This window comes from Oncorhynchus mykiss, chromosome 22 (genome assembly GCF_057628025.1).
Source record: "Oncorhynchus mykiss isolate SJ-2025 chromosome 22, ASM5762802v1, whole genome shotgun sequence".
Lineage (NCBI taxonomy): Eukaryota > Metazoa > Chordata > Actinopteri > Salmoniformes > Salmonidae > Oncorhynchus > Oncorhynchus mykiss.
In genome coordinates, this window is record NC_143043.1 from 45,503,992 (window position 1) to 45,522,196 (window position 18,205).

The 18,205-nt window shown below is 47.6% G+C and overlaps 1 pseudogene; it reads left to right on the forward strand.

Annotated features, from left to right (window-relative positions):
* Window positions 1–18,205, forward strand: part of LOC110502148 (rab3 GTPase-activating protein catalytic subunit-like) — a 47,434-nt pseudogene that overhangs the window by 15,384 nt on the left and 13,845 nt on the right.

An 18,205-nucleotide genomic window follows, 5' to 3' on the forward strand; every position in this document is an offset into this window, starting at 1 on the left:
TCTCTCGCTGCTCTTGTCATACCCGTGGTATACGGTCTGATATACCACGGCTTATCAGCCAATCTCCATCTCTCTCTCTCTCTCTGCTCTCTCGCTGCTCTCTCTCGCTGCTCTCACTGCTCTCTCTCTCGCTGCTCTCTCTCTCTCCCGACCTCTCTCTCGCTGCTCTCGCTGCTCTCTCTCTCGCTGCTCTCGCTGCTCTCGCTGCTCTCTCTCTCGCTGCTCTCTCTCTCTCCCGACCTCTCTCTCTCTGCTCTCTCTCTTCTCTCACTCTCTCTGCTCCCTCTCTACCTCTCTCTCTCGCTGCTCTCTCTCTCTCTCTCTCTCACTGCTATCTCTCTCTCGCTGCTCTCTCTCTCGCTGCTCCCTCTCTCTCTCTCTCTCTCTCTCTCGTCGCTGCCCTCCTTCTCTCTCTCTCTCTCTCTCGCTCATTCGCTTTCGTTGCTGTTGAGTCCCTCTCTCTCTCCCTCTCTCGTCGCTGCTCCCTCCCTCTCTCTCGCCTTTCTCTCTCTGTCCCCGTGTGCCCATAAAGAGAATTATGGGGACACAGGGACATGTTGAGGAGAAATGGCTCGATAAGGGCGCAAAACACACATACCTCCCAAAAGCTTGCCCTCTGCTGCTTGTGTCTTTCTCCAAAATGCTCAACTGCTGCACCGAGAGCAAGAGAGCGAGGGATGACGGGAGGAAAATGGCGAAAGGAGGGAGAAAGAGGGAGAGAAAAGTGTCAGGGTCGAGAATGGGTGCCTGGGACCGGAGAGTGCGGCAACGGTGGTGGGCGCGATAGAGGTGTCTCCTGGGAAGTCACGGGACACGTGGAGCTACAGCGAGAGCGAAGACGAGTTCTTTGAGTGTCTGAGGGACACAGAGCTGGTGAAGGACGGTCCCTCTACAGACGACAAGAAGGGCGGGGCTAAAGAGGACGGGGCATAGGCGGGCAAGCCGGAGGGTCGGCTCCACCCACACGGGAAGTTGACCCTGCTCAGCTCCACGGAACCCCTGTACATCCCTGTCACTCAGGTATATTTAAGCAATAAGGCCAGAGGGGGGTGTGGTATATGGCCAATATACCACGACGCAACGCGGAGTGCCTGGATACAGCCCTTAGCCATGGTATATTGTCCATATACCACACCCCCTGAGGTGACTTATTGCTATTATAAACCAACGTAGTTAAAGCAGTAAAAATATATGTTTTGTCATACCCGTGGTATACGGTCTGATATTCCACGGCTTATCAGCCAATCAGCATTCAGGGCTTGAACCACCCAGTTTATAATACTCTATATAATGTAGTGCACACCCCTATATATCTCTTTCGCTCAGGTATATTACCGTATATACTGTAATACAAGCACCACACCCCTGTACACCCATGTCACTTGGGTATATTGCGTACAGTACCAGTCAAAAGTTTGGGGACACCTACTCATTCAAGGGTTTTTCTTTATTTTTACTATTTTTTACATTGTAAAATAATAGTGAAGACATCAAAACTATGAAATCAAATCAAATTTTATTTGTCACATACACATGGTTAGCAGATGTTAATGCGAGTGTAGCGAAATGCTTGTGCTTCTAGTTCCGACAATGCAGTAATAACCAATGAGTAATCTAACCTAACAATTTCACAACAGCTACCTTATACACACAAGTGTAAAGGGATGAAGAATATGTACATAAAGATATATGGATGAGTGATGGTACAGAACGGCATAGACAAGATGCAGTAGATGGTATAGAGTACAGTATATACATATGAGATTAATAATGTAGAGTATGTAAACATTATATTAAGTGGCATTGTTTAAAGTGACAAGTGATACATTTTTTACATCAATTTTTCCAATATTAAAGTGGCTGGAGTTGAGTCAGTATGTTGGCAGCAGCCACTCAATGTTGGTGATGGCTGTTTAACAGTCTGATGACCTTGAGATAGAAGCTGTTTTTCAGTCTCTCGGTCCCTGCTTTGATGCACCTGTACTGACCTCGCCTTCTGGATGATAGCGGGGTGAACAGGCAGTGACTCGGGTGGTTGTTGTCCTTGATGATCTTTTTGGCATTCCTGTGACATCGGGTGGTGTAGGTGTCCTGGAGGGCAGGTAGTTTGCCCCCAGTGATGCGTTGTTTAGACCTCACTACCCTCTGGAGAGACTTACGGTTGTGGGCGGAGCAGGTGCCGTACCAGGCGGTGATACAGCCCGACAGGATGCTCTCGATTGTGCATCTGTAAAAGTTTGAGTGCTTTTGGTGACAAGCCAAATTTCTTCAGTTTCCTGAGGTTGAAGAGGCGCTGCTGCTCCTTCTTCACCACGCTGTCTGTGTGGGTGGACCAATTCAGTTTGTCCGTGATGTGTACGCCGAGGAACTTAAAACTTACTGCCCTCTCCACTACTGTCCCCTCGATGTGGATAGAGAGATGCTCCCTCTGCTGTTTCCTGAAGTCCACAATCATCTCCTTTGTTTTGTTGACGTTAAGTGTGAGGTTATTTCCCTGACACCACACTCCGAGGGCCCTCACCTCCTCCCTGTAGGCCCTCTCATCATTGTTGGTAATCAAGCCTACCACTGTAGTGTCGTCTGCAAACTTGATGATTGAGTTGGGGGCGTGCATGGCCATTCAGTCGTGGGTGAACAGGGAGTACAGGAGAGGGCTCAGAACGCGACCTTGTGGGGCCCCAGTGTTGAGGACCAGCGGGGTGGAGATGTTGTTACCTACCCTCACCACCTGGGGGCGGCCCTTCAGGAAGTCCAGTACCCAGTTGCACAGGGCGGGGTCGAGACCCAGGGTTTCGAGCTTGATGGCGAGTTTGGAGGGTACTATGGTGTTAAATACTGAGCTGTAGTCGATGAACAGCATTCTCACATAGGTATTCCTCTTGTCCAGATGGGTTAGGGCAGTGTGGTTGCGATTGCGTTGTCTATGGACCTATTGGGGCGGTAAGCAAATTGGAGTTGGTCCCCCCTTTGTTGCTATAACAGCTTCCACTCTTCTGGGAAGGCTTGTTGGAACATTGCTGCGGGGACTTGCTTCCATTCAGCCACAAGAGTATTAGGGAGGTTGGGCACTGATGTTGGGCGTGTTCCAATTCATCCCAAAGGTGTTCGATGGGGTTGAGGTCAGGGCTCTGTGCAGGCCAGTCAAGTTCTTCCACACCGATCGCAACAAACCATTTCTGTATGGACCTCGATATTTGTGCACGGGGGACATGTGCACAGGTAGCCTAGTGGTTAGAGCGTTGGGCCAGTAACCCGAAAGGTTGCTAGATCGAATCCCCGAGCTGGCAAGGTAAAACTCCGTCGTCTGCCTCTGAACAAGGCAGTTAATCCACTGTTCCTAGGCCGTCATTGTAAGTAAGAATTTGTTCTTAGCTGACTTGCCTAGTTAATTAAAGGTTAAATAAAAAAAAACTGTCATGAAAAACCTGTTGCCAGAAAGTTGGAAACACAGAAACATCTAGAATGTCTGGTATGCTGTAGGGTTAATATTCCCCTTCACTGGAACTAAGGGGCGTGGCCCGAACCATGAAAAACAGCCCAAGACCATTATTCCTCCTCCATCAAACTTTACAGTTGGCACTACGCATTGGGGCAGGTAGCGTTCTTCTGGCAAACCCAGATTTGTCCGTGGGACTGCCAGATGGTGAAGTGTAATTCATCACTCCAGAGAACGCGTTTCCACTGCTCCAGAGTCCAATGGTGGTGAGCTTTACAGCACTCCCAGCCGACTCTTGGCATTGTACATGGCGATCTTAGGCTTGTGTGCAGCTGCTCAGTCATGGAAACCCATTTCATGAAGCTCCCAACGAACAGTTATTGTGCTGACGTTGGTTCCCGAGGTAGTTTGGAACTCGGTAGTGAGTGTTGTTACTGAGGACAGACAATGTCCTCAGTAAGCGCTTCAGCACTTAGCGGTCCCGTTCTGTGAGCTTGTGTGGCCTACCACTTTGTGGCTGAGCCGTTGTTACTCCTAGACGTTTACACTTCACAATAACAACACTTACAGTTGACTGGACAGCTCTAGCAGGGCAGAAATTTGACAAACTGACTTGTTGGAAAGGAATCCTATGACGGTGCCACGTTGAAAGGCACTGAGCTCTTCAGTAAGGCCATTCTACTTCCAATGTTTGTCTATGGAGAATGCATGGCTGTGTGCTCGATTTTTATACACCTGTCAGCAACGGGTGCGTCTGAAATAGCTGAATCCACTAATTTGAAGGGGTGTCCACATACTTTTGTATATATAGTGTATGTTCAAATACCTACCATATCGTTATCAATGGCACTGTTTAGACACACAGCCAGCCATTGTAGATTACTGTACAATCTGCACCAGTCTAACACATTGATCTATTCATTACTATATTGTAACGATCCAGTAACTCATTGTTACTGTGGTACCATAAATCACTTTAACGCAGTACCTGACGAATTCAGTACATGCACACAGTGCATATTTCATTTTTCACAGACTTGTAATAAATCACAGTTGTAATATAAAACCCCTAATTATCTTTAAAAGTCACAGATAAAGGGTTGATCTTAATAAGTATGGTAATGAGAAGCATGACGTGACACCGAGACTGACAGAATCAACTCCACAAAAGCATTAGTGCTCAGCCTCTAATTGTCAAAGGCTTTTGGGGGCAGATAGCTACTATAATACATCTTATTATAAAGGCAATGTCTTCTCAAATGTGGCGACCACCACTGATTTAGCCTCTATGCTGTGAGTGTGTCTCCTCCCTCCCAACCTGCGTCCTTCCCTTCTGTGTACTCCCTCCCTTTGTCCCTCCTCCCTCCCTCCTCCCTCCCTCCCTCCCTCCATGCCCCCCCCCCCCTCCGTCCCTCCCTCTGTGTCCCACCTCCCCCCCTCCGTCCCTCCCTCCGTGTCGTCCGTCCCCCCCCCCCCCCCCCCCCCCCCCCTCCCTCTCTCCCTGCTGTTTGAGTGAACCCAGAGCCCAGCTCCTGGAGTGATTTGTAGCTCCTCTCCTCCTCATCAATTATAGATGGGGCTGAAAAGTAGAGCTAATTAATGCAATGGGTTGAGGCTGACCCTCGTCAATGATTAACACGAGGCGATAGGCGGTCACTGAGGAGGGGAGAGTGTGGCCCAAGCTGTCTGAAGTCAGTTTCTATCCACACACACAAAGACGACCCCGGACACACACAGACACACATAGCAGATGTTGGAAAAAGGCGAGGCGAGGATGGATGCCTTGCCTAGTTAAGAGAGCGGAACGATCATGTGCTGTGTGGAGCGGTGAGGGAGAGATGGATGAAAGGTGTGAGTGTGAAATAAACGAGTGTCAGCACTTCTTCTAGAACGGCCCCGACGGCTTCACACAGGCTCTGAGGCTGCTGCTGCGGTGGCTGTCTGGACCGTGCACAATCTCCATCACACACACACACACACACACACACACACACACACACACACACACACACACACACACACACACACACACACACACACACACACACACACACACACACACACACACACACACACACACACACACACACACACACACAGAATTGTAATAAAAACAACAGTTGGACAATGGATGAAGATACTCCAAACTAAAATGAATCAGATATTGACTGAATTATGACACATAAAACATTTTAATGGCACAGACAAATAATAACAGTTTGGGTATTCAATTTATTATCAGATTTCACATTTTTGTCTTAGATTATATATACATTTTGTAATGATATATTTGTGAGGTATTTGAGGTATTTGTAAAAAATATTTTGTATTAAAATAATGAAAGTTAGATGTGCCTCATTTGCATAAATATAATGGTAGACTATATATAGGGATAGATTAACATAAAGGGGTGGAAAAGGGCTGTTAACCACCAAAAATGTGCTCTGTCCATGCCTACCTGCGCTAACCTGATCTGTCTAGACTGCCGCATTAATTACTGTTGTCACGTTCTGTTGCGTAATTCGACAAGTGTGTCAATAGCAGATTACCTTCGGGTTAAAAGTCAACGCGATTGGCTCTAGATTACACCTATACTTTACAATGTTTGCAAGGTCAGATATATCACTATAATCTGAGTGTTCATTTTCGGAAGTTGCTTTCATTTCAGCTCATCTAATTTATTAAACATTTTAACTGTATTAAATTCAATTTTTTCTATTCCACAAAAAAATTAACGTGCGTGAAAATAAAGTCATTTTTCTTCTCCTTGTGATGTAAGTGTCGGGACGATGCGTTTATTCACTGACGAAGCTTTAGCGTTCTTATAGATGCAACGGAAAGACAATGTATTCCATTGAGCCCATTTCAGCCTTTACCGGGGTGTGTTTGGCAGGTCACTTCCGCGGTCGTAACGTTATCGGGAAAAAAACTACAGGCACGAGCAAGACAGGCACAAGCAGGAGTAAAATGAAAGCAATCAATCCAGTGATGTTTAAGTGGATTTTGCACCCCTCAAACACAGGGAAGTAGAGGGCAAGAAGACTGATCCTCTGGTGGGCTGGGCATGGGCGTCTCCAGACACAAACACACACACACAGACAGACACACACGCTGGTGTATCACGATTTTTGTACTTGTCTTTTCTTCATTTGTCTCTCTCCCTCTCATCCATACACCTTTCTCCAAACGTGTCTCTATCAGTCATATATCACACCCACTATCCCTTAATATGTATCCTCTCTTTTGTCTTTCTCTTGCTGTCTGTCCTCTCCATGACACTTTCTCTCCTCTTCTGTCTCTCTCTCTCTTCCTACATCTGTATGTATGTCTGTATGTCTCTGTCTGAATCTGTCTCCATCTCCGCTTTTTCTTCTAGTCCCTTTCAGACATTTCCTCGCTCTCTCTCCTTCTCTAACACATTTTCTCTTTCTCCCTATCCATCTTCCTCTCTCCTCTCACACTCCTCCTCCCTCTCTCTGTCTTTTAAACAGCAGGGATAGGGTCGGGGAAGAGAGGGGGCAGGCAGAGATAGGTGTTTTAGATTCATGGCGATGCCACTTCATTTGTAATGAGGCGGATTGGCTCTGCTCCACACTGCTCACACACACTTGCTCTGCTCGGCAGTCTCACCTTCCTTCCCTGGGTTGAATTAGTCTTCAGTGGGTAAAGTGTTTGGCCGCCTCTCCTCTCCACTATTTATACCTCCAAACTCTTCTGCGTACTAAATAGCACCCTATACCTTATACAGTGCAAACATTTGACCACGGCCCATAGGGCTCTGGTCAAAAGTAGTGCACTAAATAGGGAGTACGGTTGTTGGGTGAACTATCCCTTCAAAACACAGGTATAATATGCATGATTTCATCAAACTAAGCCAAGCTCGAAGTCCTGAAAAACAGTCTAGTGTATATGAGAGCAAGAGAAGACAAAATAATGAAAAAGCTTTACTGCATGATTCCATATGTGTTATTTAATAGTTTTGGTGTCTTCACTATTATTCTACAATGTAGAAAATAGTACAAATAAAGAAACCCTGTAATGAGTAGGTGTGTCCAAACTTTTGACTGGTACTGTATGTATGTACAGTGGGGCAAAAAAATATTTAGTCAGCCACCAATTGTGCAAGTTCTCCCACTTAAAAAGATGAGAGAGGCCTGTAATTTTCAAAACAACCACAAACAGGTACCCAAAACAACCACAAACAGGTACCCAAAACAACCACAAACAGGTACCCAAAACAACCACAAACAGGTACCCAAAACAACCACAAACAGGCACCCAAAACAACCACAAACAGGTACCCAAAACAACCACGAACAGGTACCCAAAACAACCACAAACAGGCACCCAAAACAATGATTCTGCACCCTGGCCAGGTCCTACTAATCACCCCAAACAGGCACCCAAAACAACCACAAACAGGCACCCAAAACAACCACAAACAGGTACCCAAAACAACCACAAACAGGTACCCAAAACAACCACAAACAGGCACCCAAAACAACCACAAACAGGTACCCAAAACAACCACGAACAAGTACCCAAAACAACCACAAACAGGTACCCAAAACAACCCAAAAGTACCCCAAAACAACCACAAACAGGAACCTGTTTGTGGTTGTTTTGGGTACCTGTTTGTGGTTGTTTTGGGTACCTGTTTGTGGTTGTTATGGGTGCCTGTTTGGGGTGATTAGTAGGACCTGGCCAGGGTGCAGAATCATTGTTTTGGGTGCCTGTTTGTGGTTGTTTTGGGTACCTGTTTGTGGTTGTTTTGGGTGCCTGTTTGGGGTGATTAGTAGGACCTGGCCAGGGTGCTGAATCATTGTTTTGGGTGCCTGTCTGTGGTTCTTTTGGGTGCCTGTTTGTGGTTGTTTTGGGGACCTGTTTGTGGTTGTTTTGGGTACCTGTTTGTGGTTGTTTTGGGTACCTGTTTGTGGTTGTTTTGGGGACCTGTTTGGGGTGATTAGTAGGACCTGGCCAGGGTGCAGAAACAGAAAACCTTTTTATTCTCTATGAAATGAGGGACTTTTCTTTTAGCAGCTTTATCTGAACTAGTGAATCTTGTACATAACTCTCTGGGGATTGAACCTGTGTTTTCTGTGTGACTCACAAGAGCAAGGGAACTCATCAAGCAAGGGAATTCATCAAGCAAGTTCGGCCGACCCCACTCTACAGTCAGTATTTTGTGTTAATTCAAACAACCATTTGATTTATGAACCTGAGTGGCTGTGATCATGACTTGCCTTACCAGTTGTGGAACCGAGACAGGCTTTAGCGAACATTGTGCAGTGTTCAGTTGCCCTTTAGGAACATGGAGACTAGACAGGACTGTGGACTGTGGACATGGCTCTACCAGACAGAAGCAGTGTTCATTAGCCAGGGCTGATGGGGGTTTGGTAGGGGGTTGTAGGTGCCTCAGGTGTTCCAGTGTTCCACAGGGCCCTAATGAATCTGACAAGCTGTCAGTTTGTCCTCGGTCCTGCTCAGAGTAACTGACAGGGCCAAACCTAGTGTCACACTCACACACTAATAAGTACTGTGTTGTATCTCCTGGCACATATAGTTAAATGTTTAGGGTTGGTTTCCGGCTTCCGTGTCTTGAAAAGCAACACACACACACACACCCATGCTACTTCATACATACACTTAACCCCCTAAAACACACTGAAACTCTGAATGTTCTCTTTCCCACACCATAGGAGCCAGCGCCCATGACAGAGGACCTGCTGGAGGAGCAGTCGGAGGTGTTGGCCAAACTGGGCACGTCAGCCACGTCATGCCCACCTCCGCGCTCGCATGCAGAGTGCCTGTCTGCTCTCAGACATGGAGTCTTTTAAGGTGAGGACACTCACACACCCACACCCTGACAACTAGACAACTCCTCACACACCCACACTGACAACTAGACCGACAATACAGTACACACACCCTGACATTAACGCTTGCATACACACACACACACACACACACACACACACACACACACACACACACACACACACACACACACACACACGCACACACACACACACGCACACACACACACACACACACACACACACACACACACACACACACACACACACACACACACACACACACAGAGAGAGAGAGGCACACAAACACACACACTCACTGCCACCCAGACTGGGTGAGTGGCACAGGAGCCTATTAGTGGTCTCAGACCTCTCGGTCAGTCAGTGTGTCAGACTGGGGGGGCGTTTGATTAGATTCTCACAATCTCCCTCATCTCTCACAGTGGCACAGTGGAGGGCATGCTAATTGTGTTATCAATATCAATGAAATGCTTCGTATTAGATATTATGTTGGGTGTGCAATTGAACATTTGATTGAGGTCTTATTTAGCTGATGTACTGTAGCGATGTCTGTTTTAGTACTAAATGCACTTAAAATAATTTCATTTTGGAAGTATCTCCATGTGAAGCCTCCATTGTTAAGGTGCGTGAATGAGGACCCAAAAGCGAATTAACAAAACAGAGTTACTTTAATGACGAAAACAAAACGTAGGCTCAGACGGACAGGCAGATTCCGACAGGACAGGACAAGGTTACAGTAACACGACGATGGTCTGGTTCAGGCATGAATGACACAAACAAACAAACAAGAATCCGACAAGGACAGGAGCAGAAACAGAGGGAGATATAGGGACCTAATCAGAGGGAAAAAGGGAACAGGTGGGGAACGGGGTGAATGGGTAGTTAGGAGGAGACAGGGAACAGCTGGGGGAAAGAAGGGGAGAAAAGGTAACCTGACACGACCAGCAGAGGGAGACAGGGTGAAGGGAAAGGACAGAGACAAGACAACATGACAGTACCCCCCCACTCACCGAGCGCCTCCTGGCGCACTCGAGGAGGAAACCTGGCGGCAACGGAGGAAATCCTCGATCAGCGCACGGTCCAGCACGTCCCGAGAGGGAACCCAACTCCTCTCCTCCGGACCGTACCCCTCCCAATCAACAAGGTACTGGTGACCACGGCCCCGAGGACGCATGTCCAAAATCCTGCGGACCCTGTAGATGGGTGCGCCCTCGACAAGGATGGGGGGGGGGGGGGGAAGACGAGCGGGGGCGCGAAGAACGGGCTTAACACAAGAGACATGGAAGACCGGGTGGACGCGACGAAGGTATCGCGGAAGAAGAAGTCGCACTGCGACAGGATTAATGACCCGAGAAATACGGAACGGACCAATGAACCGCGGGGTCAACTTGCGAGACGCCGTCTTAAGGGGAAGGTTCTGAGTGGAGAGCCAAACTCTCTGACCGCGACAATATCTAGGACTCTTAGTTCTACGTTTATTAGCAGCCCTCACAGTCTGCGTCCTATAACGGCAAAGTGCAGACCTGACCCTCTTCCAGGTGCGCTCGCAACGTTGGACAAAAGCCTGAGCGGAGGGGACGCTGGACTCGGCGAACTGAGATGAGAACAGCGGAGGCTGGTACCCGAGGCTACTCTGAAAAGGAGATAGCCCGGTTGCAGACGAAGGAAGCGAGTTGTGGGCGTATTCTGCCCAGGGGAGCTGTTCTGACCAAGACGCAGGGTTGCGAAAAGAAAGACTGCGTAAGATGCGACCAATAGTCTGATTGGCCCGTTCTGCTTGACCGTTAGACTGGGGGTGAAAGCCGGAAGAGAGACTGACGGAAGCCCCAATCAAACGACAAAACTCCCTCCAAAATTGAGACGTGAATTGCGGACCTCTGTCCGAAACGACGTCTGACGGAAGGCCATGAATTCTGAAAACATTCTCGATGATGATTTGTGCCGTCTCTTTAGCAGAAGGAAGCTTAGCAAGGGGAATGAAATGAGCCGCCTTAGAGAACCTATCGACAACCGTAAGAATAACAGTCTTCCCCGCTGACGAAGGCAGTCCGGTGACAAAATCTAAGGCGATGTGAGACCACGGTCGAGAGGGAATGGGAAGCGGCCTGAGACGGCCGGCAGGAGGGGAGTTACCGGACTTAGTCTGCGCGCAGACCGAACAAGCAGCCACGAAACGACGCGTGTCATGCTCCCGGGTGGGCCACCAAAAACGCTGGCGAATGGAAGCAAGCGTACCCCGAACGCCAGGGTGGCCGGCTAACTTGGCAGAGTGAGCCCACTGAAGAACGGCCAGACGAGTAGGAACGGGAACGAAAAGAAGGTTCCTAGGACAAGCGCGCGGCGACGGAGTGTGAGTGAGCGCTTGCTTTACCTGCCTCTCAATTCCCCAGACAGTCAACCCGACAACACGCCCCTCAGGGAGAATCCCCTCGGGGTCAGTGGAGGCTACTGAAGAACTGAAGAGACGAGATAAAGCATCAGGCTTGGTGTTCTTAGAGCCCGGACGATAAGAAATCACGAACTCGAAACGAGCGAAAAACAGCGCCCAACGCGCCTGACGCGCATTAAGACGTTTGGCAGAACGGATGTACTCAAGGTTCCTATGGTCAGTCCAAACGACAAAAGGAACGGTCGCCCCCTCCAACCACTGTCGCCATTCGCCTAGGGCTAACCGGATGGCGAGCAGTTCGCGGTTTCCCACATCATAGTTACGTTCCGACGGGGACAGGCGATGAGAAAAATACGCGCATGGGTGGACCTTGTCGTCAGAGAGGGAGCGCTGAGAAAGAATGGCTCCCACGCCCACCTCTGACGCGTCAACCTCGACAACGAACTGTCTAGAGACGTCAGGTGTAACAAGGATAGGAGCGGATGTAAAACGATTCTTGAGGAGATCAAAAGCTCCCTGGGCGGAAACGGACCACTTAAAGCACGTCTTGACAGAAGTAAGGGCTGTGAGAGGAGCTGCCACCTGACCGAAATTACGGATGAAACGACGATAGAAGTTCGCGAAGCCGAGAAAGCGCTGCAGCTCGACGCGTGACTTAGGAGCGGGCCAATCAATGACAGCTTGGACCTTAGCGGGATCCATCTTAATGCCTTCAGCGGAAATAACAGAACCGAGAAATGTGACAGAGGAGGCATGAAAAGTGCACTTCTCAGCCTTCACAAAAAGACAATTCTCTAAAAGGCGCTGGAGGACACGTCGAACGTGCTGAAGATGAATCTGGAGTGACGGTGAAAAAATCAGGATATCGTCAAGGTAAACGAAAACAAAGATGTTCAGCATGTCTCTCAGGACATCATTGACTAATGCCTGAAAGACAGCTGGAGCGTTAGCGAGGCCGAAAGGAAGAACCCGGTATTCAAAGTGCCCTAACGGAGTGTTAAACGCCGTCTTCCACTCGTCCCCCTCCCTGATGCGCACGAGATGGTAAGCGTTACGAAGGTCCAACTTAGTGAAAAACCTGGCTCCCTGCAGGATCTCGAAGGCTGAAGACATAAGAGGAAGCGGATAACGATTCTTAACTGTTATGTCATTCAGCCCTCGATAATCTATGCAGGGGCGCAGAGACCCGTCCTTCTTCTTGACAAAAAAAAACCCCGCTCCGGCGGGAGAGGAGGAGGGGACTATGGTACCGGAGTCAAGAGCTACAGACAAATAATCCTCGAGAGCCTTACGTTCGGGGGCCGACAGAGAGTATAGTCTACCCCGGGGGGGAGTGGTTCCCGGAAGGAGATCAATACTACAATCATACGACCGGTGTGGAGGAAGAGAGGTGGCCCTGGACCGACTGAACACCGTGCGCAGATCGTGATATTCCTCCGGCACCCCTGTCAAATCACCAGGCTCCTCCTGTGAAGAAGAGACAGAGGAAACAGGAGGGATAGCAGACATTAAACATTTCACATGACAAGAGACGTTCCAGGAGAGGATAGAATTACTAGACCAATTAATGGAAGGATTATGACAAACTAGCCAGGGATGGCCCAAAACAACAGGTGTAAAAGGTGAACGAAAAATCAAAAAAGAAATGGTTTCGCTATGATTACCAGAAACAGTGAGGGTTAAAGGTAGCGTCTCACGCTGAATCCTGGGGAGAGGACTACCATCCAGGGCGAACAAGGCAGTGGACTCCCTTAACTGTCTGAGAGGAATGTCATGTTCCCGAGCCCAGGTCTCGTCCATAAAACAGCCCTCCGCCCCAGAGTCTATTAAGGCACTGCAGGAAGCTGACGAACCGGTCCAGCGTAGATGGACCGACAAGGTAGTGCAGGATCTTGAAGGAGAGACAGGAGTAGTAGCGCTCACCAGTAGCCCTCCGCTTACTGATGAGCTCTGGCTTTTACTGGACATGAAGTGACAAAATGACCAGCAGAACCGCAATAGAGACAGAGGCGGTTGGTGATTCTCCGTTCCCTCTCCTTAGTCGAGATGCGGATACCTCCCAGCTGCATAGGCTCAGCTCCCGAGCCGGCAGAGGAAGATGGTAGTGATGCGGAGAGGGGGGCAACGGAGAACGCGAGCTCCTTTCCACGAGCTCGGTGACGAAGATCAACCCGTCGCTCAATGCGAATAGCGAGTTCAATCAAGGAATCCACGCTGGAAGGAACCTCCCGGGAGAGAATCTCATCCTTTACCTCTGCGCGGAGACCCTCCAGAAGACGAGCGAGCAAAGCCGGCTCGTTCCAGCCACTGGAGGCAGCAAGAGTGCGAAACTCAATAGAGTAGTCTGTTATGGATCGATTGCCTTGACATAGGGAAGACAGGGCCCTGGAAGCCTCCTCCCCAAAAACAGATCGATCAAAAACCCGTATCATCTCCTCCTTAAAGTCCTGATACTGGTTAGTACACTCAGCCCTTGCCTCCCAGATTGCCGTGCCCCACTCACGAGCCCGTCCAGTAAGGAGAGATATGACGTAGGCGACACGAGCAGTGCTCCTGGCGTAAGTGTTGGGCTGGAGAGAAAACACAATATCACACTGGGTGAGGAACGAGCGGCATTCAGTGGGCTCCCCAGAGTAACACGGCGGGTTATTGATTCTGGGCTCCGGAGATTCGAAAGCCCTGGAAGTGGCCGGTGGATCGAGGCGGAGATGGTGAACCTGTTCTGTGAGGTTGGAGACTTGGGTGGCCAGGGTCTCAACGGCATGTCGAGCAGCAGACAATTCCTGCTCGTGTCTGCCTAGCATCGCTCCCTGGATCTCGACGGCTGAGTGGAGAGGATCCGAAGTCGCTGGGTCCATTCTTGGTCGGATTCTTCTGTTAAGGTGCGTGAATGAGGACCCAAAAGCGAATTAACAAAACAGAGTTACTTTAATGACGAAAACAAAACGTAGGCTCAGACGGACAGGCAGATTCCGACAGGACAGGACAAGGTTACAGTAACACGACGATGGTCTGGTTCAGGCATGAATGACACAAACAAACAAACAAGAATCCGACAAGGACAGGAGCAGAAACAGAGGGAGATATAGGGACCTAATCAGAGGGAAAAAGGGAACAGGTGGGGAACGGGGTGAATGGGTAGTTAGGAGGAGACAGGGAACAGCTGGGGGAAAGAAGGGGAGAAAAGGTAACCTGACACGACCAGCAGAGGGAGACAGGGTGAAGGGAAAGGACAGAGACAAGACAACATGACATCCATAGTGTTGAATAATAGTGGATGATGTTATGTCAGTAACAGTAGACACTCTTATCCAGAGCGACTTGCATTAGTGAGTGTATACATTTAGGTACTTTTTCATACTGGTACCCCGTGGGAATCGAAGGCATTGCAAGCACCATGCTCTATCAACTGAGCCACACGGGACCTAGAAAACTCAACACATACAGTACCAGTAAAAAATGTAAACACCTACTCATTCAAGGGTTTTTTATTTATTTTTACTATTTTCTACATTGTAGCATAATAGTGAAGACGTCAAAACTATAAAATGACACATATGGAACCATGTAGTAACCAAAAAAGTGAGAAACAAATCAAAATATATTTGAGATTCTTCAAAGTAGCCACGCTTTGCCTTGATGACAGGTTTGCACACTCTTGGCATTCTCTCAACCAGTTTAATGAGGTAGTCACCTGGAATGCATTTCAGGTGTGCCTTGTTAAAAGTTAAATTGCGGAATTTCTTTCCTTCATGCATTTGAGCCAATCAGTTATGTTGTGACAAGGTAGAGGTGTTATACAGAATATTGCCCTATTTGGTAAAAGACCAAGTCCATATTATGTCAAGAACATATCAAATAAGCAAAGAGAAATGACAGTCCATCATTACTTTAAGACATGAAGGTCAGTCGATGCGGAAAATTAAGAACGTTGAACGTTTCTTCATGTGCAGTCTCAAAAACCACCAAGCGCTATGATGAAAGTGGCTCTCATGAGGACCGCCACAGGAAAGGAAGACCCAGAGTTACCTCTGCTCCAGAGGATAAGTTCATTAAAGTTACCAGCCTCAGAAATTGCCAAAATAAATGCTTCACACTATTCAAGTAACAGACACATCTCAACATCAACTGTTCAGAGGAGACTGCGTGAATCAGGCATTCATGGTCAAATTGCTGCAAAGAAACCACTACTAAAGGACACCAATAAGAAGAAGAGACTTGCTTGGGCCAAGAAACACAAGCTATGGACATTAGACTGGTGGAAATCTGTCCTTTGGTCTGATGAGCCCGAATTTTTGATTTTTGGTTCCAATCGCTGTGTCTTTGTGAGACACAGAGTAGGTGAACGAATTATCTATGCATGTGTGGTTCCCACGTAAAGCATGGAGGAGGAGGTGTGATGGTGTGGGGGTGCTTTGCTGGTGACACTTAACCAGCATGGCTACCACAGCATTCTGCAGCGATACACCATCCCATCTGGTTTGTGATTAGTGAGACTATAAATGCTTAGTGAGACTATAAATTGTTTTCAACAGGACAATCACCCAAAACACACCTCTAGGCTGTGTAAAGGCTATTTGATCAAGAAAGAAAGTGATGGAGTGCTGCATCAGATAACCTGGCCTCCATAATCAGCAAACCTCAACCCAATTGAGATGGTTTAGGATTAGTTGGACCACATAGTGAAGGAAAAGCAGCCAACAAGTTCTCTGTATATGTGGGCACTCCTTCAAGACTGTTGGGAAAGCATTCCTCATGAAGCTTGTTGAGAGAATGCCGCCAAGAGTGTGCAAATCTATCATCAAGGCAAAGGGTGCCTACTCATAAAATAATTTTATATTTCTTTAACACTTTTTTTGGTTACTACATGATTCCATATGTGTTATTTCATAGTTTTGATGTCTTCACTATTATCCTACAAAACCCTTGAATGAGTAGGTGTGTCCAAACTTTTGACTGGTACTGAAAATGCTTTTGAATATTAAAGTCAATTTCCTTCCTTTGTCATGAGGACACATCTACAAACCAACTCTTTACAATCCCACTATGTATGCATCTTGAATGAATTTAGCCAAGTTACATTTAATAGCTCCCTGAAAGTTATAGAAACAGGCCAAAAAAAGCTGAATTAATCTCTGTTGTCACCATACCACATTTTTCTGCTGAGTAGCATTCAGCCTCACCTGCTAACTTGCTGTTGGACCCAAGAGGTTCGGAACATCAGGTCACCATCTTTAAACGTCTCTGATGGGACTTCCGGCTCCACCCCCTTTGTTCCCAACGGTAACAAACGCTGACAAATAGTGTTCCGTCGGAGGGGCACAGTCGCAACTTTTTGTCGCATTACCCCGGTCTGTTTTTAACTGGCCCACTAAATGCTCTACTTTGGAGTATGTTCTTCTCAACCTCTTCTTATTCTGTCCTCTCTGAGCTCCAACAACAGCTGACAAGAGAGGGAGGGAGGGAGCGAGGTTATAAACTAGAGGAAGAAGAATGTTGTGTACTCAGGTATAGCGATTAGTTGAGTTAGAATGGCCTCTAAATTTAGTGTGAGCTGTCTCGGGGCCGGGGCCAACCGGCTCTATGTGCAATTGTGCTTAGCCAAGCATAATCTGGCATTTTAGCTTTAATTATCCCAGTCCCTGCCGGTGCAGAGCAGGGAGGATGGACCGCTGATGAATGGTGGGTAATATGACAGCCATGCAGCACATACCAGCCCCCTCCTCAACTCAGTGTGGATGTATACAAACAAATCAAATCAAATTTTATTTGTCACATACACATGATTAGCAGATGTTAATGCGAGTGTAGCGAAATGCTTGTGCTTCTAGTTCCGACAATGCAGTAATAACCAACGAGTAATCTAACTAACAATTCCAAAAACTACTACCTTATACACACAAGTGTAAAGGGATAAATAATATGTACATAAGGATATGTGAATGAGTGATGGTACAGAACGGCATAGGCAAGATGCAGTAGATTATATTGAGTACAGTATATACATATGAGATGAGTATGTAAACAAAGTGGCATAGTTTAAAGTGGCTAGTGATACATGTATTACATAAAGATGCAGTAGATGATATAGAGTACAGTATATACGTAGACATATGAGATGAATAATGTAGGGTATGTAAACATTATATTAAGTAGCATTGTTTAAAGTGGCTAGTGATATATTTTACATCAATTCCCATTATTAAAGTGGCTGGAGTTGAGTCAGTGTGTTGGCAGCAGCCACTCAATGTTAGTGGTGGCTGTTTAACAGTCTGATGGCCTTGAGATAGAAGCTGTTTTTCAGTCTCTCGGTCCCAGCTTTGATGCACCTGTACTGACTTCGCCTTCTGGATGATAGCGGGGTGAACAGGCAGTGGCTCGGGTGGTTGTTGTCCTTGATGATCTTTATGGCCTTCCTGTGACATCGGGTGGTGTAGGTGTCCTGGAGGGCAGGTAGTTTGCCCCCGGTGATGCGGGGGCTTACCCAGTAAGAGACTTACCCAGTAAGACTGACAGCTGTAATCGCTGCCAAAGGTTCTTCTA